The following is a 25,352-nucleotide window of genomic DNA, read 5'->3' as shown; positions in this document are numbered from 1 at the left end:
AGAGGTGTTGATGTTTTTCTCTACCTGAAGGTTTTCAAGAGATATCAATCTTCCTCACCACCTCCCTTGGCCCTTTTAATGGACTAAGCAGTTCCTCATGAAATTTCTGTAGGATATCTGTACCAACTTCTCAATATTGTTCCATCCTGAATCTAAATTCCTGGCCTCAAGGTAATGTTAGATTTCTAGCTCCAGCCCCTATTTACATAAGACCTATACTAAGGAACGGAACCCACAGACATCAGTCCGCTCTTCTTTCTCTGGATTTAATTTCTCTGTTACTTTCTGAAACATGCAGGTGTTCCTTTCTTTCTTTTAATCTCAGCTATGTGCTTTTAACTTTTTCAAAATTCACCCAGAATTTACGTGTGTCTCCAGTAAGAGTACATTAAATTGAGCTTAGTCTGCTATTCTACTGGCCTATTTGAGATCCAGATAATTTGCTACTTCCTGGATTCAATTACCTGTATATTTCAGGCATCTAAAACTCACCATGTTCCAAATTTCCCTCCTTATTGTTAGTAATTTTCTTGGGAATCTGAATGACATTAAATGGAATAAAGTTAGTGAGTGGCCCAGGAATGCCTGAAAGTTTGTTTGTCAGAGTGGCCAAGGAAAGTTTAAGCAAGGAAGAAAATCAAGTGAAAAACAGAATCACATTATTATGGCTGAGTTTACTCCCAAGATTCCATGCAGAGCTCTCTGTAGAGCTGGGTTGGGTTATAACTTATGCCAGAGCTCTACGTGGGGCTGACACCATCTCATGCCAAGCTCTCAATTCTGGGCTAATGTCATCTCTGGTCCGCTGTATGGAGTGGAAACTTTGGAGGAATGGCTAGTGTGTTCCAGGGTGTATGAAGAGGGAAATTGTGAACATGACTTTCTAAATTATGGAGGAACTACCCACTGTAAATGTACCTTGAACTACGTTGTTTAATTTGACCAATCAGATCAATGACTTTCCCCTTGAATGAAATGCTGCTATGTGTATGAGCAGAAGAACAAAGCTGGTATAAGGAGATGGAGATACTGGGAGTTTTATTTTCCCACCAATTATCTTTTCCTCCGACCATGACCTTCCCTTTGAGTCTCCTAGACCTTGGGGATGATCCCAACCCCTTGGGTTGGGTGATGGCAACCCCATCTTCACTAGAACCTCTAAAGTTAACTTTAATTTTTCCCACTCTTTCTATCCGTCCCATGTATGCCAGTCAGACATCTGATCTTGGACGTTTACTGACAAAATATGCTTGAATATAACCATTTCTTTTCACTCCCATTGCTACTGCTATTGTCACTGCCTTAACTAGGGCTTTAAGTTCTATATATAAAAATATAAATATCTATATATAAATAAAATATACAAATAAAATATTAATTCTGATGATTTAAAAGTCTTTTCTTGATAAAGACTTTTCCTGATAAAGATACACAATATCTTATATATTTTTGTATTATCTGTTCTTTTCTTAGAATTTTAGTCATATGATTCTATCTCTTGGTTTGTCTAGAACATTTTGATTGAATGCTGGCTATTTTATTTGGCTGTTTTTGTTTTTCTCAGTGGAAATGTTGTTTGGCTTCAAAATATTTTATTCTACCTGGAAGTAGCAAATCTTAAAATTACAATTTTTTAAATGCTGTCAAATATCAATACGATAGGTATCACAAAATCTAGAAAAATGACATTTAAAAATTAACTACTGCCAGATGTATCTCTATAAAACTTTTCCCCCACTCTTTTAGCTATATATTCTTCAATTGCCTCCTCATATGACAGTTTGTGTATTTTAGAAATAAAATTTTAAGAAATAAACTTTGTAGTTTATAGACATAGATTTCTTTTAACATGGTTGATTAGAATTTGTTTGTAGTTATTAATAGTTTAGAAAAGTTTATTTCAGCTTCACAATTTATTATTGAAAATGTCACATTAATTTTCATTGTTAAATTTGAGAAAATCTCTATGGATTACTTCTTCCTAAATATTTACTATTAGAAATGCATTACTGATTTCAGTACTGCTATAGGTTTGTGCATTACAGGAATTCTGATAAAATACTCTTTCACACCATTCCATTACACACACACACACACACACACACACACACACACACACACACTGTTATTGATGGAGTATATCCTTGACAGAAGAAAATTTCTGTTTTGACTAATCATTGATGAGAACTGAATCATTGACTTACCTTTCACATGCCTGATGATTGAAATAATTTTCCACAGAATAGCTTCTGGCTTTATACTTTTCAGTTCTTTTTTTCTTCTTCAAACACACATGCTTTGAGAGCTGTGAAGTGCACGACATGGCTATACTATAAGGTGGTTTTTGTCCTTATGCTTCTGTGTCTTGTGATAGTTAAGTCAGTATAGTAGTCAGTAGGAGTACTGGAAGTTATTCCTGTAATGGGATAGTATATAGTCAATTACATATGGTGATGTCTGAAAATCACATAATAGCCTCACCTAAAACATCTCCTTAGCCAGATTTCAAAAAAGCCTGTGGCCATTCCAAGATGATCCAACATAGCAGAATATGATAGAGGGAAAATTGGCAAAGAAAGAGACGCTGGTCTTACCTGATTAAAATATCTCTTTTGACAATTTTGAAAAAACATATAATTACATGAACTAATTTTTAGGGTTCTTCCTAGGACCTAAAAAGGAACCCATAGAGCTGTGGAACAACAATAGAAGCTACTGTAATGAGAAGCCTTTGCACCGCAACAAAGAGTAGCCCCTGCCCGACGTAACTAGAGAAAGCCGGTGCACAGCAAGGAAGACCCAATGCAGCCAGAATAAAAATAAATAAATAAAAATAAATAAATTTATTTTAAAAAAGTAATACCCAGCTTTGAGGCATGAGAAATATGATGAGGAGAAATTAGCTAATGTTTTCAGAACTTCTAAAATATCAAACTCAGTCTCTAAGATTTTAGCATTATATACAATATCGGTTACTTATTAGTGGTTTGGGAAGACCAATTTAAAAATTTCTCTTACTATATTGAAATTCACAGCCCTGATGTTTTCCACATTGACTATATGAATGATGAAGAAAATTCAATCATGTATTTCATTTCCAACTGGACAGAAAACAAAATTTTAAAAAAATGTTTGGACTACTGACTTTTGATTTCTTCTAACGCAAATGTATAGGTAATTTTTATTCCCTGATTAGGAGGAAAGTGGTGGAAGCGGGCAGGATTAAGAATTAAGCAGTTAAGCTGTTGGTCCCACATCAGACAAATTATCCTTATACCTCCTGTCAATATTGTTAAGAGAGACTGTTATTTTATTAATCCTTATGATCCCGTGATTCTTTCTTTCATGTTTCAGGGCACAGCAGGTGAGAGAGTGGATTTGTTAAGCTGGGTGGGTTTATCCTTCTTTTATGCGTTCATTCAGTTTTATGTTCATTTACTTATTGTACACATATGGCAATAGAAGCTGCTAAAGCAATCGTTGCTATTCTGCAAAACAACAAGGCACAGAAGCAGATGTCTTATTTCCGAGATTTCTCCCCCCAGGATTATTATGATTAAAGATCCTTTGCCCCTCTCCCTGGAGAGGACAAGGGGCTGCTTGCTGGAGATTTTTTAATGACTTGGGGAAAGGCTCAAATATCCCCCCATTATGGTAATCCACCCCAGGGACAAACCACACAAGAATATTATGAATTTATTTTATTTTTCTATCCTTGCAAAGGTAATACTCAGCTCATTAGAATATGAAAAATATACTGTCAAATTTCAGAATTACATGGATGAAGAAAATCACCAAAGTGGCATCATATCATGTGTGTTATAGTTGTATTTACTATATTGACTATATTAACTATATTGTGTTAACAATAGGTTGTATAAGTATATATTGAAAAGGCAAAACGCTGTAACTTATTCCAGAGCAAATAATTATGTTGGCAAACCCCAAATTGTACATTGTAGACGGGTCCTAGGAAAAGAAGATTTAATTCACAGTGGACAATAGGTTAGCTTCTGTTTTCAGCCATGTGCTATTTCAAGAATCAAACATCATGAATAATACAGGATTAGGAGGAATAGTCTAAAGATGGAAAAGCACATTTTGATTAGGAAAGAGAATTTAAGGTTTAAGTCTTTTTTTTTTAAGGAAAACTGCCTTATTACAATGAGATAAGAAAATTGTTTCCTTCTTTTCTTCCTTCCTTTCTTCTTTTTTTTAACCATTTTTATTTTGGATACTTGACCTCTAAGCTGAGATGACTGAAAATGCCTCCTCTGGGCATCAACCTTTTTGAAAGACTTTTTCCCCCTCCCTAAGGGCTATTTGTCTCTTGGAGGCATTGTCTACATTACTCACCAAGAGGCAAGCATTTGTCGTTGCACTAAATGCTGACATCTCCTGATAAGAGGGAAGCTGCAAAGCAGAAGAATTGAAGGTCAATAATGTTTATATTGCTCTCAAGCGCATTGATGTACATTTGTGTATTGGGGAAGGGGAGTGAAGCTTGAGAGTGGGCCAGTGGGGAGGGGTAAATATTTAGTGATGCTGTCTACCTATGGGCTTATAAAGTTTACAGCTGCATTAGGAGGACAAGCATTACCATTAGCATGAAGAGTGGAGCAGAGCTCAATTGCAAAAGCTTCTAGCCATACACATAGGGCAATACGTAAATGATACACATTATTGCATTCACCCTTTCACCCTCCCCTGTTCAAGCTAATTGGAAATTTCAATCCATTTCGGAGAAGTAACACAACTATCAATCATTTTCCCTGGCACGAATCTTCCAGGAGGAAGAAAATGGAATACACCTAGCAACAGAGCTCACGCACTAGCCCATGTGTCTTAGATTTAATATCTGATCACTAGCTGGATTGAAGCCAAGAGGTGATTCACAAATTTGCTGCACATTAGAATCACCTGGGGATCTCTGCGACCTCCCTGTGCCCAGGCTCCTCCCTAGATCTACTAAATGAAAATCTCTGGGGCTGGGGCCCAGACACCAATGTTTTCCTTAAAAGCTCTTTAGGTAATTCAAACAAGCAGCAAAGCTTGAGAACCAGCCCAAAACGGGAACAAACTTATTTCACACAGATAAAGTGGGGCAATTTGTATGTTAAAAGAACGTGTATCTCTCTATCTATCTATTTTTCTTCTTATTTATTTTGTTTTTTCAAAAAGGTTTTTTTTTTTTTCCCCCTGCAAAAAGCGTTATTGTTTCCATTTGGTCCAAGGCTTGGGAGAGGGGTCAAGGGCGGTTAAAAAGCTGCCCAGTGGCTGCAGAGCGGGGCTTCAGGAAAAGCTCTGACGCCAGAGGGGCTCCTCAGAGGCCGCAGGACTTCAGAGACTTCTGTTCCTGCTCGAGGGTGAGCCTTTCAAAGAGATACTCGCCCAGCCCAGCCTGCGGACCAGCCAGCCTGCGGCGGTTGGTCAGGTGGTCGCCCATCTTCTTGATGAGTTTCACCTGCTCCTCCAGGAAGCAGCTCTCCCGGAAGTCGTAGGGTGGGGTCTGCGCAGGCGCAACCCAGGGCGCGCAGATCCGATAGTGCCTGGTTCCGATTCTTCTCCCTGAGAATGGCGGCTTCCACAGCGTCCTAGGCTTTACCCCACTCATCTTGAGAAGGCTTCCGCGCATCCTGGAAGAGGGCGCGGCCACAGCACTGGTTTTGCATTTTCAAGAGACGCTGGGCGCCCTCACACTTCTCCTCGGCCAATTGGCGAAAAAAGTGGCCCACACCGTCCAGAGTCCCATTGTTGCTGTCGAAATAGAAGCTCAGAGAGAGGTAAGTGTCGACAGATGCATGTTGAACAGGCGGTGGATGGTGGCCTCCACCACGGTGGAATAATTCTGACGAGTCTGGGAGCTCGTGGTTGATCAGTGATAAGGAGCTAAGCTCAAAAAACGGTGTTGGCCTGTCCTGGAGGCCGAGGATAGCTGAGTGGCTGAGGGTAGAAGAGAGGCTGATTCTAAAGGTTGTGACGGGAAGAAAGGTTGGAGGGTGGTCGGGGGCTGGAGCAAGGAGCATCCCTCGGTCTGTTTATTCCAAACACTGTTGAAGCAAAAGACAAGATATGCAGGACCGCCGAGCGCACTGCCTCAGATAGGCTTTGATATAAATGAACAAGTAATGCAACCAAGGACAAAACTTACCCTTCCCCCCACCAAAATAGCTGGCGATACTGGAATCTAGACCTGGGAAGGGATTCTAACATTGCTTTCTTAACATTCCCAGCCACTAGAACAGTGGTTCTCAAAGTATGGTCACCTCGTAACTAAGCAGTACCCTCTGGGGCCTTCCTAGGACAGACCCATCCCCCATATCCTCTGCTGTAGTTCCTCTCTGAAGTACTCAGATAATAGTATCTCAGGCATATTTCTTGAGTTTTCAGATGCTAAAAACCACCACCAAATGGAAGAAATTAACTCCTTGATGATCATGAGCACGTAGCCCCCAGACCTTCTAGCACCTAAGGATGGATAATGTTACCTGCCCTATTGCCTCAACATCAACCAATCAGAGAATTGTGCACGAGCTGATCAGATGCCCTAGGAACGCCCCTCCCTCACCTGGCCTTTAAAAATGCTTTGCTGAAACCCTTTGGAGATTTCCCGGGGTTTTGGAACACGGGCCACCCCTCTCCTTGCTCGACCTTGCAGTAAACCTTTCTCTGCTCCAGACTCCAACCTTTAGGTTTGTTTGGCCTCACTGTGCTTCAGACACACAAACCTGCATTCGGTAACAACCTGACCAGCCTTACCAGCATCCCCTGATAATGTGTTAGATATTCAAGTTTCAGGGCCCTGTCCCAGCCCTATGGAATCAGCAACTCTGGTGGGGCTCAGTGATCTCTGTTATAACAGGCCCTCCAGATGATTTGTATTCACCTTGAAGTTTGAAAATATCTGCATTGTCAGCTGGCCAAAGCGTCCACCAGCAGGTGAAGGGGATTGGCGCCTGGAAAAGATAGGGACCGGCCAAGGCAAGTACGGCAGCATTTGCCGTGGTAGTAATGGAGAATGCCTTTTCTCCACTGGTTGGCACAGACTGGTCTCTGGGAGCAGTGGCAGGGTTATTTAGGATGCTTTACATTTCAGTGTAGAGTGACCGCTGTCCTGGTTTGCCAGGGACTTCTGTGTGAGCACTTGAAATCTCATCCTGGCAAACCCCTTAGCCCTGGGTTTGAAAAACGTAGGGAATAACATGAAATTTAGGGGAAACATGATCTAGGTTTTGGGCAAGTCACAAGTGCTAATTGAAGCTAAGCAAGTATGGACAACATCTAGCCTTCTTTAGCCCTTTGCGGGGAGGTAAATCTGACTGGGTTGAAAGGACTTGTTAAGAGATCTTTGTAGAAACGTCCCCTCTGCTTAGTCCGCTGGTCCTCAGTTCTGGCTAGACGTTGGCATCGTCTGAGGATATTTTAAATGATTTTATTGGTCTAGGATGACCAACCGTTGGTGTGAGGGTTTTTAAAAAGTGCTTCAGATGATTCTAATGTGAAGCCAAATTTAGGTGCCACTGCTTAAGCTTTTGAACCTCTGCTACTTATTTTAACCTCGTCTTCCTAGGAGAATATCCAACTGTAGTTGAGGTTTGTTTTTTTCTTTTTTTTAAACTGTTTTATTATAAGATTTACTGTTTTAAATAAGATTGAATGTACAGAAAATCCTGCTAGTCCATCTGGTATAGCTGGATACCCAGAATAATATCGTTAAGATATATACCATTTAAGTATTGCGACTGGCCTTTTTAAAACTAACGTATGCATTGAGTTAGTATGATCTCTTTTGAAGTTGTCATGTTGGGGAGCTATACCTCTAATCTGCTGCCACTGCTAAATATCTGGACACCTCTTATTAGGAATTGCTTTTGAAAATCTTTAGGGATTAAAACCAAGATTGCTGTATTATTTGTACTGGGACCACAAAAACCTCACAAAATTCCCCCGCTGTACCTTCTTCCCCCATCTCTAACCCTTGGCAACTTCTTATCTGTCCTCCATCTCCACAGTTTTGTTATTTTAAGAATAATATGTAAACATAATCATGAATTACTTTATTGGCTTTTTAAAATTTTTCCCTCAGCATCATTCCCTTGAAGTTCATTTCAATTTTTGCATATATTAATAATTTGTTCCTTTTTGTTGCTAAGTAGTATTCTATCATAAGATTTTATCACAATTTGTTTAAACATTCACCCATTGAAAGACATTTGGGTAGTTGCCAGTTTTGGGCTATTATAAATAAAACTGCTATGAACATTTTTGTGTAAGTTTCTGTGGGAACTTAATTTTTTGTTTCTTTTGGATAAATGCTCAAGAATACAATTACTGGGTTGTAGGGTGAATCTACTTTTAGGGTTAAAAGAGACTGTCAAGCTGTTTCTCAGAGTGGCTAAACCATTTTATATTCCCACCAGTGATATGATATAATTTTTCCACGTACTCGCCAGCATTTGATGTTGTCACTATACTTTGGTTTTTCTCTGATATCTCATTATGGTCTTAATTTGCTTTTCCCTAATGGCTAATGATGTTGAACATCTTTTCATGTGCTTATTTGCCATGTGTATATACTCTTCCCTGAAATGTCTGTTCCTGTCTTCTGCCTATTTTCTAATTGGATTTTTTAAAGTTGTTTGGAGGGTTCTTTGTATATTATAAATACAGGTCATTTGTCTCATGGGATTTTCAAATATGTTTTCCCAGTGTGTAATTTTAGTTTTCATCCACTTAAAAGGATCTTCTATGAAGCATTTTTAACTCATTTTGATGAGATCCAATTTATCAGTTTTTGCTTTTATTGATCATACTTCTGGTGTAAAGTCTAAGACTTATTAGTTCTAGATGCCAAAGATTTTCTCCTATGTTTTTTTCTAAAAATGTCCTGCTTTTACATTTAAGATTATGATCCACTTTGATTTAATTTTTGTATAAGGTGTGGAGGTTTAGGTTAAGGTTCACTTTTTTTTGGTCGAGGGATGTCCAGCTGTTTCAGTACCATTTTTTTGAAAAGTCTATTCTTCCTTGATAGCTTTTGCACTGTTGTCAAAAACAAGTTAAATGTATTTATGTCAGTCTCTTTCTGAGCTTTCCAGTGTCATTGGACATGAGTTTCAGGAAACACTGAGCCTGGATCACTTAATGCTACTGAGTTGGAGGGCTTGTATACGTTGGGCCTGTTGGCACAGCAGATGCTAGCAGATTAGTCTAGTGTTGATGGGACTAGTGCCACAGGAGGATGGGTTCCCCTTCAGGCTATGCTGCTGCTACAGTAGATCAAGTCCCCCTCTACCCCAACTGTGGGGCAGTGACCTGCTGCTGTCACTGCTTTGTATTAAGCTGCTTTTGACTCAGGTGTGTGGTGGGATCCCTTGGAAGCTGCTGCTGCTGCTGTCAATCACAAGGTTAAATTAATTTTAGAAATACTTAAATATAAATACATAGACAGGCTTTTGTAGGACCTCTGTATTTGTTTTCTACTGCTTTCATATGAATCACCACAAATTTAGTGACTCAAGACAATGTAAATTTATTACCTTACAAGTCTGACATTGATCTCAATTGGGTAAAGTAAAAGTGTTGGCAGGATCGACAGATGAATGGATAAAGGAGATGTGGCACATATATACAATGGAATATTACTCAGCCATAAAAAGAAACGAAATTGAGTTATTTGTAGTGAGGTGGATGGACCTAGAGACTGTCATACAGAGTGAAGTAAGTCAGAAAGAGAAAAACAAATACTGTATGCTAACACATATATATGGAATGTAAAAAAAAGGGTTCTGAAGAAGCTAGGGGCAGGACAGGAATAAAGATGCGGCCATAGAGAATGGACTTGAGGTCACGGGGAGGGGGAAGGGTAAGCTGGGACGAAGTGAGAGAGTGGCATGGACTTATATATACTACCAAATGTAAAATAGATCGCTAGTGGGAAGCAGCCGCATAGCACAGGGAGGTCAGCTCGGTGCTTTGTGTCCACCTAGAGGGGTGGGATAGGGAGCGTGTGAGGGAGACACAAGAGGGAGGAGATATGGGGACGTATGTATATGTATAGCTGATTCACTTTGTTATAAAGCAGAAACTAACACACCATTGAAAAGCAGTTATACTCGAATAAAGATGTTTTAAAAAAAAAAAGTGTTGGCAGAGCTACATTCTTTTCTGAAGGCTCTTAGGGGTGTTTCTGTTCCCTGGACTTTATCAGCTTCCAGCGGTCACTTGCAGTCCTTGACTCAGAGTCCCCTTTCTCCACCTTCAAAACCCGAAATGTTGCATCTCTCTAATCCTGCTTTTATTAGGACATCTCTCTCTTTCTCTTTCTACAGTTGGGAATGGTTTTCAGCTTTTAAGGATTCATGCAATTAGATTTGTTCCATGAGATAATCCAGGATAATCTTTCTATCTCAAGGTCTATAACTTCAGTCATATCTGCAAAGTCTTTTTGTTCCATGTAAGGTAACATATTAATAGGTTCTAGGGATTAGGGTGAGGGCATTTTTAAGAGCCATTATGCTGCCTACCACACCCTTAATAAGTGACCTTGAGAAAATTACTGAGATTTTTAAAGCCTTAGTTTCCTCAAATATAAAATGGAAAGATATCTAGTTTATATTATGGAAGTGAAACAGTATATATGAAATCAACTAATTCAAAAAATAAGATTTCTTTTTCTTTATGATTTCCATAATTCTCAGAGTTCAGTTACTTGAACAGTTACTTTTTTTTAAACAGAGCTAAGGCATTTCAGGGTTCAGGTGCTGTAAGATTGTCTGAATTATCTGAGTAACAGTTAGCTATGCACAGGTGTAAAGCATCTGATTTACTCCCTGGTGTTCTTTATCTTCTCATCCCACCTAATCCGTATCCCTTGTCTAGCTCCAGCCAGTAGAGTCAGAGCTTGTTTTACTGTTTAACTAAAGTTCAATTTAAATTCTCTCTACATCTCCAGATCCTCAGCCCTGGTTGCATATTATAATCACCTGGGGAGATTTCAAAAACTACTGATGCCAAATTTCTACCTATCATGGGTATTTGAGGAGGGACCTGGAATGAAAGGCCCTAGTTTATGGTTTTTGCAGCCAAATCATAGTCTACACTGAGCCAAATCACTTGAGAGATCACCTCTAAAAAGGAATTTATCTGTTACAACTAATGCTCTTCTTTGCCAGTATCCTTGATTTGTCCCTCTTTGGGGGGAAAAAAAAGGGGGGAACCCCCCCCCCAGCAGTTTGGCTCCCTGAATTACAAGCTGATGCTGTGGAATTAGTGTTGGCTCAGAGCGCACATCTTCGGATACCCATTCTTTCTCCTGCTCCCTTGCATGAACTTTATATCCCTGGGCAGTTTTTCATCCACCGCCCTCTTTTGCTTCTAATCTTAGCAAGTAAAGTCTCCCCTTAATGAAACAGCATTTCATGGGACTTACTGGGAGCATAGGTCAGTTCCAGACCTATCATATGTTAGCTAAAGCAGATATAAGTGATGTATTTTTGGCATTCATCCTTGTGGGTTGGAGAGAGAAGACAGAATTTTATCTAGGTGTCATCTGACTGGGCAAATGGCCTCTTTCCCTCTGCTGCCTACCATGTGAAAAACTGAGGGTGTTATCTCTAGAAGGTATCAAAATAGTTCAGAGAAATCAAATTTCTCACTAAAAGATGACAAAACTATGGCTTAGGTGGTTAATTTTACATGTCAATTTGTCTGGGCCATCATGCCCAGTTATTTGGTCAGATATTATTCTGGATATTTCTGTGATGGTGTTTTGGGTTTTTAAAAAAATTCTTTTATTTATTTTTTGGCTGCGTTGGATCTTCGTTGTTGCACGTGGGCTTTCTCTATTTGCAGCAAGCGGGGGCTACTCTTTGTTGCAGTGCGCGGGCTTCTCATTGCCGTAGCTTCTCTTGTTGCGGAGCGTGGGCTCTAGGCACGTGGGCTCAATAGTTGTGGTGCACGGGCTTAGTTGCTCCACGGCATGTGGGATCTTCCTGGACCAGGGCTCAAACCTATGTCCCCTGCATCGACAGGCGGATTCTTAACCACTGTGCCACCAGGAAAGTCCCTGTGATGGTGTTTTTGGATGAAATTCATATTTAAATTGGTGGACTTTGAGTAAAGCAGATTATCCTCCATAATATGGGTGGGCCTCATCCAATCAGGTGAAGCTCTTAATAAAACAAAGACTGACCTCCCTGTTGCAAAAAGGAATTCTACCAGAAGACTTAAGAGAAATTGAACTGCAACGCTTCCTAGAGTCTCTATAATGCCTAACCTGCAGATTTTGAATTTACCAGGCCTCTATAATTGTGTGAACCAGTTGTTTAAAATCTCTCTCTCTCTTTCTCTATCTATATATAGATATCAATATAGATATAGATATCAATATCTAGATCTATATTTGTCAATATATATAGTCACATTGTATACACATGCTATTAGTTCTGTTTTTCTGGAGAACCTTCACTAATATAGTGGCCCATATAAATAAAAGGATGAACCCAGGTTCACCCAGGTAGAAAGTAGTACAATGAGAACTGGAACTTAAGGCCTCATGACTCATTCAGCTGTGAACACTGACCCAGAACTGGGGTCAGCAAACTCTCGCCCACTGATCAAATCTCACTTGACTCCTGGTTTTGTATATAACGTTTTGCTTGAACACAGCTGCACTCATTCATTAACGTACTGTGCATGGCTGTTTCTGTGCTACAGCGGCAGATGGGCAGTTGCAACAGAGATGTATGGTACACAAAATCCAAAATATTTACTATCTGACCCTTTACGGAAAAGATCTGCTGATCCTTGCTCTAGGATGCCATCTGATTTCTGATAGCACCGAGGAGAATAATTCGTGCACATTGGGTTAGATTGTTAATCTCATGTCCTCCTTAGGTCAAAGATCTCTTAAATGCTCACCCTTGCAGTAGCCAATTTGGGGAGGATTATCTGAGGATGCAGAAATATTTCTTGCCAGGTCTTTCCAATCCACACTGCTCCCTGACTGTGGTTCTTAAAACCTATTTTTTTAAAAAAATTTATTGGCGTATAGTTGATTTACAGTGTTGTGTTAGTTTCAGGTGTACAGCAGAGTGAATCAGTTATACATATACATATATCCACTTTTTTTTTTTAGAGTCTTTTCCAAATAGGCCATTACAGAGTATTGAGTGGAGTTCCCTGTGCTAATAACAGCAGGTTCTTATTAGTTTTCTATTTTATATATAGTAGTGTGTATATTTCAGTCCCAATCTCCCAGTTTATCCCTCCCCCCCCAATCCCCTGGTAACCCTGTTTGTTTTCTACATCTGTGCCTCTACTTCTAAAACCTGTCTATTTTAACCGTCTACCACTCATTGCTTACTGGCTCTGGCTTCATGTATTTGATAATCTATTTCTTGTTCTATCCTGGATGACATGTTCCAAGGACTGAGATAATATCTTATTCCACATGATTTGTCCTTGATATTGTCTATCTTGGAGTCTTCATCTATGTCCCGAAGAAAACAGTCACCCTCTTGTCTTTTAGTACTACTAATAATACCACATTTTATGGGATGAATTTGATCCAATGCACTGAAATATCCCTGTAGAAGCTGTATGCAGCCTGTCACTGGGTTTTAGCATGGGTAGAACTCAGATTAGTGTTCATATTTAAACAAATCTACTTGACCAGAAACTTTTGTCTCACCAGTTATTTTATTACACAAGTAACTTCTGTCTTTGCATCTATGATGTAAATATTTTTAATTGCCTAAATTATCTGAAAAATTATTTAGAGCTTCCATTTCAGTAGGCATTGGAATTGCTGTGGTATGACTGTTTCATTATTTTATTTCCAAATGTTAAATTAGGCTTCAAGCTTTGGCCAAGAGTAGACAAAAAAGGGATTAAAAAGAAATGAAGAGTGGGAAAGACTTCTGATGCAATGGAGACTTAATAAAGATTTGATTTTGTATCAGTAATTTATGCCATTGCAAATAACTCCCTGGTAAAATTCCATTCTTTGGTAATCATTAAGTACAGAAATTAACAATCAAAATATGCAGTGCTCTTCTTCATTTTCTAAAAACAAACCTATATCTAGATGAGAGGAGAATTTATTGCATAACTGAGGCTCTGGACTTACGACTCCAAGTCCTGTCTTCTTTCAACCATACCTGCTACGTTTCTGTCTGACTTCTTGAACATGAGGTAATGGCTTCAGTTTTCATCCCCTTCCTCAGTCTATAGCTTGGTGACTAAGAGTAAGGGATCTAAAACTTGAGAACTTGGGTTCAAATCTTGACTCTAAAATTTACTTGTTGAGTACTCTTGAGCATGTTATCTGTTTTTGCCTCAGTTTTCTCATCTATAAAATAGAGATAACATTACTTCTCTCAGGGAGTTGCTATGAGGGTTAAAAGAAAATTCGTAACACAAGAATTTATCAGTTCTTGGAACATAATAAATACCGAAAAAAAATGTTAGCTATTATCAAAGGCCCCTCATTTTATAGATAATATAGATTAGTTTATATAGGTATAATATTTACATATACATAAACATTTTATCTCTCTATGTGTGTATACATTCTTCTCATAACAGAAATTGAGCAGTCAACATTCACATCAAAGTATGTGCTCTGTGAAATGTAGATCTCCTGTGTACAGACACAGTGCTATAGTTACCTATTGCTACATAATGAAGAAGTCCAAACTTGGTGGTGAAATAAACAAATTTTAACATGTGCACAGATTCTGTGGGTCAGCAATTCAAACAGTACACAGGAGATGGCTTGTCCCTACTCCATGACTGATGTCTGAAACCTCAGCTCATGAGGATTCAAATGGCTGGGGCTGGAATCATCTAGATAATTTTTTTTTTTTTTTGGCGATACGCGGGCCTCTCACTGCTGTGGCTTCTTCTGTCGCGGAGCACAGGCTCCGGACGCGCAGGCTCAGCGGCCATGGCTCACGTGCCCAGCCGCTCCGCGGCATGTGGGATCCTCCTGGACCGGGGCACGAACCCGTGTCCCCTGCATCGGCAGGCGGACTCTCAACCACTGCACCACCAGGGAAGCCCCTAGATAATTTTAATTCACATGTCTGGCACCTGACATGGGATGACTTGAAGACTGGGCCCAACAAGGACTGTTGACTGGAGTGCCTACAGGTGGCTGCCCATGTGGCTTGGACTTCTCATAACGTGGTAGTTAGGATTCAAGATAGAGTATCCCAAGAATGAGTGTCCAGAGTTCAAGCATTCCAAGAGAATCATGCAAAAACGGCATGACCTTTTATGACCTAGTCTTAGATATTACAGAGCGTCACTTTCAGTATATTGTGTTGCAGGAGTTGGAGATCTTTTTCGATAAAGTGTCAGACAGTCAATATTTTAGGCTTTACAAGCCATACAGTCTCTTTTGCAACTATTCAACTCTGCTGCTGTGATGTGAAAACAGACACAAACAATGCATATACTAATGAACATGGCTGTGTTCCAATAAAGCTTTGTTTCTAAAAGCAGGTAGAGGCCTAGATTTGGCCCACCAGCCATAATTTACTGACCCCTGCTCTACTGTTTGAAGCCCTGGAAAGCCTGCCTAAATTCAAGGGAAAATGCCCACATCTGGATGGGAAGAATGGCAATGAATCTGAGACCCTGTATTAAAACCACTACATAGGGGATATTTCTAAGAGGATCTGTCTGCATACTTGGTTTCTCCCATGTATGGTGGATATGAGGTATTGGGACATCTTACATCTCTCTAAGCCTGGGTCGAGGTCATACTTGGAATCTGAACTCAATGACCTTGATTTCTGGAATAATTGGTAGCTCTAATTATGATTTGCTTACACTCCTTACCCCAATAAATATACCACAAAAGCTAGATTTCAAGAAAACAGTTGCTTTATGGCAGATTTTTATTAAGTCTCCATTGACTGAATTATTCCATTTTGGTTGGAAAGCATGATTTTTGTTTCTTTCCTAAAGAGATCTGCAACTTTTCAGATGTGGTATTTCATTCTACTGAGAGGATGATGTAGGTTTTTATAAACGGAAAAAGCAGGGCAGGCTGAGTTCACTCAGATGGTACTAATGCTTACAGGAATAACCGGAACTGGAACACAGGCTTCCAGGTTTTCCTGTCCTGTGCTCTTTCCGGTAGGTGCCATTGTCTGCTGGGTCTGGCAGTAATAATTTCTGACCTTTACCTCTCTACGCTGTTGTGAAGTGGTTTGGGGCTTTGTTAGCTTTCTTATGAGTTTGTACTAAATTGTGTCCATAAAGTAGGCTGAATTCCTCAGGGAAGGATGATAGCTGTTACTGTGTTATTACTGCAAATGTTCTGTTGGTTACCTTTTTTTCTTTTGTCCAGCTGTATCCTGAACTTAAAAGATACATTATCCAAAATGAAAGATGTGCATCTGGTGGAAAACACTAATTTAAGGGATGAAAATTCCTGATGATTGCTTCAGTCAACCCTTAATACACACTGAGCTTCATTAGTAAATAGACAACTCTCAGATCTTTCCCTTGGAAGAGATAGCATAATCAGGCTTTGTGTTGATTTCGCATTCTGTTCTTTAGAGACAGAACAAATTAGAATAATTGGCTGCTACAGGGAAAGCACAAAGAACTTTCTTATATTTTTTGTGATGCATCCCTTAATAAGTGTTGAAAATGAGACTAGAGGTAAGAACGAGAAACTCAGAAGGGCAATGGGGGGAAGATACTGTTTCTTTGAAAATATTCTTTCAGTGTTGGCCCAGAAGAAATATGAAGCTGAGGAAAATATTTTTTAAAAAATGATGATTTTTGTGTTAACGATGTGAGTGTGGAATTAGTAAGAATCAGGAAGCAAGCATCCTTTTCCACCAAGGACTTGGGAGCAAATGAAACCATAAATACTCCCCACTCCTGGAAACCCTTTTGGAGCAGTAATCAGAGAAGGGTAAAGGCAGTGCCTCAGGGCAGAGGTGTTCAGAGCAAAGGGCTAGGAGGAGAACAAAAGGAGAGTGGATATGTTTAGAGCTGTCATTTTGAAATTTACCTGCTTCTGCCTCAGCGCTGCTGGCAAAAGCGTGTTGGTCCAGTAGAAATCCTCAAAGCAGGAGCAGCTGTATTTTAAAATAATAGGATTAGAGCAAGTGACTTTAATCCAGGTCTCTTTAGCTCAAGAGCGCAGAGGAAAGTGTGAGGAAAGGGTGAGGACACAAGGAATTGTTCACTGGGTACATTTTCCCCAAACCTCACTGACTAAGAGAAATTGACCACTGGATTATGTGCCTTGAAGGAAAGCAAAAATGTTGAAAGCAGAGTGTGCAGCTTGTTTAGAAAGCAAGCTCTATCACTTGGTCACCTGCTGACGATAATAGCATTGGCTGAGACCTGACCATTTACAACGAAGGCACTTCTGTAGGTAGTAAGTTCCAGGAGGGCCAGAACTGAGTATGTGTGTTTCAGCATTTAGCATGGTTTAGCATCTTAGAACCCGGTACATTATTGGCATATTAGACTTAAAAATGAATATTTTCAGATTGTCTGAATGAGTGGATGTGTGTGATTCATATCCTATTTGCAGGTCCTTACGCCCTACAGTGGATTTTCAGTGTCAGATTGTGAAAGTATTTATGATGGGGATTGGCATTGTTCCCCATCTTATGGATAAAGATTACACATCATAGGACTTTATATTGACATCCCAAAAGCCTCACAGGAATTAACAAAAAAATAAAATTGGATTCTGTATAATTTCTAAGTTGTAAGCTGGCCAGAACACTAGTATTTCAGCCAGTCCTTTGGTAGTTCCGATGATGTCCCCATGAGCACCCAGACATAATCAGAATGGCTTTAGGATTTGGGAGCCAAAATGTTCCTCAGTATTTACTGCTTTGCTAGTCCATTTAAGAAAATGGACTATTGAAAAAATAGCTTCAGACACAATATGGCATTTTATGATTTAGCATGAAATCTGAGAAATATAGAGGTTATCTGAAGCCTGCAATGGTAACGTTCCCTCTGCTATTGAAGTTATTGTCTTTAAACAAAGATTCTACATCAGTAATGCTATATATATGTATATATTTTTTTCATGATATTCAGGTTAATTTCCTGTTCTCTCTAAGGAAGTAATGGGCTGGTTGGTATGAGAGGTGGTGTGGCTTCCAAAGGTGAAAAGTAGCATTTTGTTGTAATTTCTGCCTACCTAAGGATGGGAGAGGCCCAGGACACTGCAGTGTATTATGTGGAGCAGGTTATATTGTGGTTTATTTATGAACTTTTACGTGTTTATTTTCTATGCAAGTTTGTGTGCTCTTTTTTGAGTTTTGGTAGATAAGTGTTTTGTAACTTTGGAATACTTGGAGTTATGTATATATAACTTTTATATATATATATATTTTAACGTAGTAGTTAAAGCCGTGGAGAGTGTATTAGTCTACCTAGGTTCAAATTCTGGCTTTACCCTATGGCTTCCCTGTGGCTTCCTCTCCTTATCTATTAAAAAAGGAGTATAGTAAGACTTCTGTGATGAGTTACAATAATGCCTGGCATATACTAAGTGCTGTTTAAGCATTTGCTATAATGATTATGTATACTTGAAGGCAAGGACCTTGCCCCTTGATTGTCTCTGTATTCCTAATGCTTAAGAATTCCTAGGGCCTTTATAGTGCATTGTCTTAGAATAGAGATAGCTCAGTATCGGTCTTGTCACTATAAAGTACTGTTATGTTGAAAGTCTTTGCTTGTGTACTAATCTATGACATATCTGCTGAGGACAAAGAAAGGAATAGTTTTAAAACTGCAATGGATAACAAAAGATTGTATGATTTAATGCCTTTATTATGTAATTATAAAACTAACAAATGATGATGGTAGAAAATTTGAAAAACTCCTAGACAAAATAGAGATCAATAAAATTTGGAGTAAATTTCAGAGTGTAAAGTTGTCCATAAATATTAGTGCTTTCACATTTTCCAGGACTTTAAGTAGACTGCTTCTTAAGAGTCTATTCATGATATTTTATTTTAATGATGTTTTCATCATGGGGGGACACACAAATCTGTTAAAAAAAGAAAGACATGTAAATCACTGATGTTTCAGATAGCCACATGAAGTAAAGTGGGAAAGGTCAACAAGCTGAAAGAATGTGGAGTAGCATCTCCTTAATTGCTTACATAATTCTCATAATTACCTCTTTGTGGCTAAAATAATTAATGGGGAATCTAATTCAAGAAAAATGTATGAACTTCACACCTTCTTGAAGCCAAGTATTTCTTTCCACGAAAGGTTACTTTCCACACCATGATTCCTTATTACCTGACAGGGAAAGAGTATTGTACGGCAAAGGGTCTTCCCGAAGGAGGGTGCTTCCCGCACTCATTGTCATAAATGACTTCGGAATTACTGTTGCTGTATTACCAAAATCTTAAACTAGGATATTTTTGACAAATGCAGTCCTTGGTTAATTTTTAGAGCTACAGACTGTCAGATGGCTCTGAAATAACAATTGCCTGGCTATTCTTCAGGGTGATCACAATATGGTAATGACCTTGAGGTATCATTAAAAAGCAGGAAGGTGTGAGTCTTCCTTTGGTTCCAGAGTGAAGTGCTAGTTGGAGTTGGAGTTGGAAAAGAGGCCAAAAACCAAGTGATAGAGAAGGAAATTTGAGGTCATTAGTGAAAAACCAGGTTGAAGTTAAGGTGAAGAGGCATGAGGAAATGGTCAACTGTTACAGTGTTACAAAGATCATCAAGAAGCATATCCACGAATGCAGTTTGTATTGCAGTCTGCTGAGAAAGAGACAAATATCCTGGCCTGGACTTCATGGAGATTATATTTTATTGATTCTGATAATGGATTATTGTTGAAAAGGGCCTCCTATAAATTACAACCATGCAAAGGCAGCAAGATAATTTTTTTTTTCTTTATGTATGTGTTTCTCATTCCTACTCACTTTCACACTTACCCTTTCTCTCTCAGGGGAAGAGAAAATCACAAAAAACAAAAACGTCAAATCTCAGCTATTCATTTTCAAAATAATTTTTTTTCCAAATTCCAGTGGAGGCAATAGTTTAACTGTTAAGATTTGTAAGCCTCAAAAAGCTAGATTTTTGCAAACTGTAGCCAAATTTTATTCCATAAATAATAGCTTTGGAAAGAATATGTGATGATGCAAAGTTGGAAAAAGTTGGTTTTTCTTCCATAAATGACTTCACTGTGTTTGGGAGAAGAGGCAGAGAAGAAATCAAGGTAATCAAACATGGGGTGAGTTTTTCTGATAGGGGACTCTAGTGCTTTAAAATAGACTAGATAATCCTAGGGATAATCTGAGGGTAGAACAGACCAATGCCTCATTCCAATCTGGTACCCTGGAAGAAAACAGTGTATTTCCTTTGAGGTCTTGAGAGGTTTTTCTTTTTGCTTTGTTTTGTTTTTGGTTCATTTTGTAATCAACCTTATTAAGGTATCATTTACATACAATAAAATGCAGATATTTTTAGTCAGCGGTTCAGTGACTTTTAATTTATGTATACATTTGTATAACTACCACCCCCATAAAGATAGAAAACAATTCTAAAACCCTAGAAAGTTTCCTCCTAGCCTTTTGTAAAAGTATCCCCACCTTCCATCCCAAGGCAACCACGGATCTGTTTTTTATCTTTAGAGATGACTTTTGCCCAGTTTAGAATTTCATGTAAGTTGAATAATACAGTAGGTGCCCTTTTGATCTGGCTTCACTTGCTCAGCATATGGTTTTTGAGATTCATTCATGTTGGGATGTTTTAAACCAGGACTTTAGCCTGGGTGGCTGATTTTGTCTGAAGGCACCTATAGGTACATCTGAGTCTCTGGCATTGTCACTGTCCTTGGCTCAGTATTTTAAACTTGACTAAGAAGCACAGGGTAGAAGTAAGGAAGATGATTATCAGTATAATGGAGGTGAAGTGGGTTCTGTTATATAATATTCTCAGCATAAATTGACCTGCTTGGAATCATTGTGCTGATAATCAACAAGGATACTCTTCCTACAAAAAAACCTTGATACTATAAAACTTCTAAAGGACGCTGTCCTAGGACTCTTTTAGTTTTCATTTTTTGGGAAGCATTTCTGGAAAATTCAAATGCTCACAACCTGAAAGAAGCAATTATTCACCTGAAGGCTGACTCTGCTAAAGTTGAGTTGTCTGACCTTTACATGCTGATAGAACCCAAATAGCCTTGCAAAACAATGCTATAAGCTATAAGCACATAGATTATTTAAGATGGACGTGTGTATGCAGTAAAGTGAAAAAACAAAGAATCTTTGAGTTTCCTTTGCTGGTTTTTTTAATTTTTTCATTTAAGTTTCTATAGCATATGCTAATAGTTCAGGGTAACCTCAGGTTAGTTTTAGGTCCACTCTTTTTTTTTTTTTTTTTTTTTTGTGGGCCTCTCACTGCTTTGGGCTTTTCCCGCCGCGGAGCACAGGCTCCGGACGCGCCGGCCCAGCGGCCACGGCCCACGGGCCCAGCCGCTCCGCGGCACGCGGGATCCTCCCAGACCGGGGCACGAACCCGTATCCCCTGCATCGGCAGGCGGACTCTCAACCACTGCGCCACCAGGGAAGCCCCTAGGTCCACTCTTTACATAAATGTTGAAGTACTCCATACCCACCTTTTTTCTACCTTCCTTCTTTTCTTCCATCTTTCCTTTCTAACTTCTTATAATCCATTATACTTAATCCTGCATTTGCTGAGGTGGCGATTAGCGTAGGAAAATACTGTGAAATTTTGCTGTTCAGAATGCATGTTGACCAAATTCTATATTGAGAAAAGGTCTGAATTTACCCACAGTAACCCTTTCTCAGCGTCTTTGAATAAAGGCCATAGAAACTGGGCTATAATATCCTGACAGGTATGTAGAACTCATAGCAATTGCCCTCAAGAGCTTACCTAGCGTAGATGCATATGAATGCATTTAATGATTGTTTTATTGGCAGCAGTGCCAACATACACAGTCTGTTTTGTTTTATATCATTCTCATTACCTGCTGTTTACCACTGTACACATTGCTAATGGCGTGGTTTCTATGGCTTGTGAATTTCACGGCCAAATAATATGTAATTCATTGCACACTTCAGTGTAGAAGATGGAGACTCCATAACTTTTCGTGTGCTCTTTGCCCCTTTGGAATGTATTACACTGAGATCAGGCAAAGTAATAAATTTATTTCAAATGTGCTTGATAGCGAAACATCAATTAGGACTAAAGGGCAACATTTCTTCTCCCAGCAACATAACAGTTTTTAAAGACTACGCCATTGAACGTGGAGTTACTGAACGTGGGACTCAGTTCACTGGGATCCCTTCTTAGAAAAATAAAGGAAAACTTGAGTTGGATTTGTGTGGCTTATTCAAGTAGTAACTAATCAGCTACACCGTGGTTAACTTAATTTGTCACAATCGTTTGGTATTTTATTAACTCTCTTCCCCTTCTTCCCCCGACTCTCACGAGAACGGATCATGAGTATCTTAAAACATACTAAGTCGTCTTCCATCCCTGTTAATCTAACTACAAAAGCACACTTTCCTTATCCAATGTAACTTACTGTCTTTTAGAGTAACTGTGGTTTTAATTCTCTACAAAATTACAACCAGCAAAGAGAAACAGTTTCAAGGAGCCACCACATTGTAGAGCTTTAGAAAGAAGACTTTAGAATTAAGGACAAATATATCATTTTATAGCTAAAGCACCCGAGGCCTAAAGTAGGCAGGTAGCCATCGAGGTCAGGGAAAGGGGTTGAAGATCAGGTTTCCAGCTGAGAAAAGAGTCTAGAGGGACTCAATCTGAGCAGGTCAGAAACTGAAAGGAGACCACAAATGTTCTGGGAAGGCTGGCATCTGGCCTTGCGTGTGGGATTCCGACAGGGAGTGGGCCCGGGGGGAACTGAGCTTCTGCAGTAGGCAGAGAAGTCCACCTCGTCTCTGGAAAGTGACACTGACCTCAGGGTGTTGCGGGGAAAGAACAATGAATTCCAGTCCGCCTGAGAAAGCAGGCCAATCTGATTAGCTCTGAATTTAGGCTTATCTCAGATACTTCTTGAGAAAGAACTTGGACAAGAGCAAGTCCAGCGCAGCCTCTTTAAATCCATGCCCAGTATTTTCTGGGGGAGCTGCTTAAACCCCCCAATTGACTCCAGTATTTTAATTTCACTCTATATTTAATTCCGACAGTTCTATGATTGATTATTTAATGGGCAAATAAGTAGGGTCACAAAAGAATGTGAATGTATTTTACAGGATGAGGATAGGCGGAGTGGAGCAGTCTGGAATAGGACACCAGTAAAACAGGATCTTGGTAAATAAGAACATTTATTAGAAATGGAGAGGAATTTGCAAGGAAATTAGTGCCTGACACCACGCCCTACTCTCTGCGTGTTTAGAAGCTAGTTTCTAATTTTATTTTCATAGGAGATGTGCCTGTGATGAATTGTCTTTTACCTCCACACTATTTATCACATGGGCATATTGTGAAGTTTGTGTGAGAGAAAGCAAGTATTAGAATTTGTCTTGCAAGCAGCTATAAACATTTCCTGGAACCAATCTAGGGTAGAAGGAAAAGGAAAGGAAGGTGGAAACAAAGGGGAAAGACAGCTAATGATGCTGGAGTCTCTCACTGGGATTTGTGGTATCTCTTTTTGAAACTAAGTACAGAAAGTCAGAACTTGACTGATTGTTTCTTGATCACGGTTTATTTTCATTTTTGTTTTTTTCTTGCTCTCTCATCAATTATTCCAGCCAATATTATGTCGTTTTCAGTTTCAGTAAGCATGCCTCTTGTTTCCATTCACATTATTTATGCAAACGTTGACTGAACTGATGACCCCGAGTTATCAAGGAAACATTAGATACACCAGTGGGTACATTTCTTAATTTTAGAAAAAAAATACTGAGTGAAGGTTAAAATAACTCTTCTTAAATTTGTCATATAAAAAAATTCTCCCAACATACAATACCTCATTGCCTAATGATGCCAGATAAATGAAGAATTCCTGTATATTCATGAATGCAGGCTAGTCTGTATGTTTTTTGGCAGGTATGAGCGTTACCGAGGGTAACGACCTAGTTTGCTGGCCATGTCCTGTGTCCTAGAAAGTTGTAGTTTCTGTTGTCTTTCAGTTGGTCCATTGGATATCAGAAGTGAATTTATAAAATTATACTTCCCTTTACACTTACTTTGCTTTTTTTTTAATTTACTTGAAGCATAGTTGATTTACAATGTTGTGTTTCAGGTGTACAGCAAAGTGATTCAGATATATATATTTCTTTTTCAGATCCTTTTCCATTATAGGTTATTACAAGGTTTGAATACAGTTGCCTGTGCTATACAGTAGGACCTTGTTGTTTATCTATTTTATATATAGTATACACTTACTTTGTGTGATCCAGGCTGGTCAGACCACATGATTATTTTTACTTCTGATATAATTTTTTCAGGTACAACCTCAAAGTCCTTGATAAGAAGATATTTTAAAATAAGTTTAGCCTGTGTGTGTGCTCTAAATCCAACAGTAGTTATTAGAGAGATGGTTTTGCACTAGGTATTCCTCTCTTTTTTGTTCTTGGCCTACCAAAAGAAAATCAGCTTTTATTTTCTGGTTGGTTTGCTAGATGTTTATGACTATAACAAAAGTCTTAAATTTTGTCTCATATCTTAAAACACAATCTGAATTAGCAATGGATATTGTGCTATACATAGGGGCTGTGATATAAATATAGTTTCTAACTTCAAAAACATATAACCTAGAAGGGAACACAGGCACATATGCAGCAGTTATGGCAACTGCATTTGTTTACTAAGTGAAATATTAGTGAGATGGATAAAGTGCTAGCAAGCCTTGAACAGCCAAATCAGCTTCAAAAATAGATGTGCAGTTCTTTAAAAATCTTTTTAACATTTTTCCAGCTACATGTAGAATATAACTTACTATAAAAACGATATGGGTTTTATTTTAAGCAATTTAGCATTTTGACATCCTCATAATGAAATTAAATCCAGAAGGAGGTTTCTCTCCATGATCTCTTGAAATGGTCCTTGATCATCCACAATATTTACCATAATAACAAAGGTGGTACCAAGGGCAGGAAACTCCAACATTATTAAAGTTTCATAAAGCAAAGTCAATTTTAAGAATATAATGTCCCCAAACTGACGAAGGTCTTGAAAAATAATTTCAAGGGAAGCATAAATTATTTTCTGTTTGTCAAAGGGCAGAAGTATTTAGGTTGAGTTAATGAATGGTAGAGTTTTTGAGTGGAGAGTGTCCTTAACATATTATGTAGATCTGTACTGTCAACAGATGCTAGCCATGTAGCATTATTTAT

The 25,352-nt window shown here is 38.9% G+C and overlaps 1 pseudogene; it reads right to left on the bottom strand.

The window, feature by feature from the left end:
- Positions 1-5,323: 5,323 nt before the first annotated feature.
- LOC113620174 (ferritin light chain pseudogene) lies at positions 5,324-14,160 on the bottom strand (annotated as a pseudogene).
- Positions 14,161-25,352: the final 11,192 nt, after the last annotated feature.

Source organism: Aethalodelphis obliquidens, unplaced genomic scaffold (assembly GCF_003676395.1).
Source record: "Aethalodelphis obliquidens isolate GAN/ISIS:26980383/991018 unplaced genomic scaffold, ASM367639v1 scaffold7, whole genome shotgun sequence".
In the NCBI taxonomy this organism is placed as follows: Eukaryota; Metazoa; Chordata; class Mammalia; order Artiodactyla; family Delphinidae; genus Aethalodelphis; species Aethalodelphis obliquidens.
This window is presented reverse-complemented; position numbering and strand designations above follow the sequence as displayed.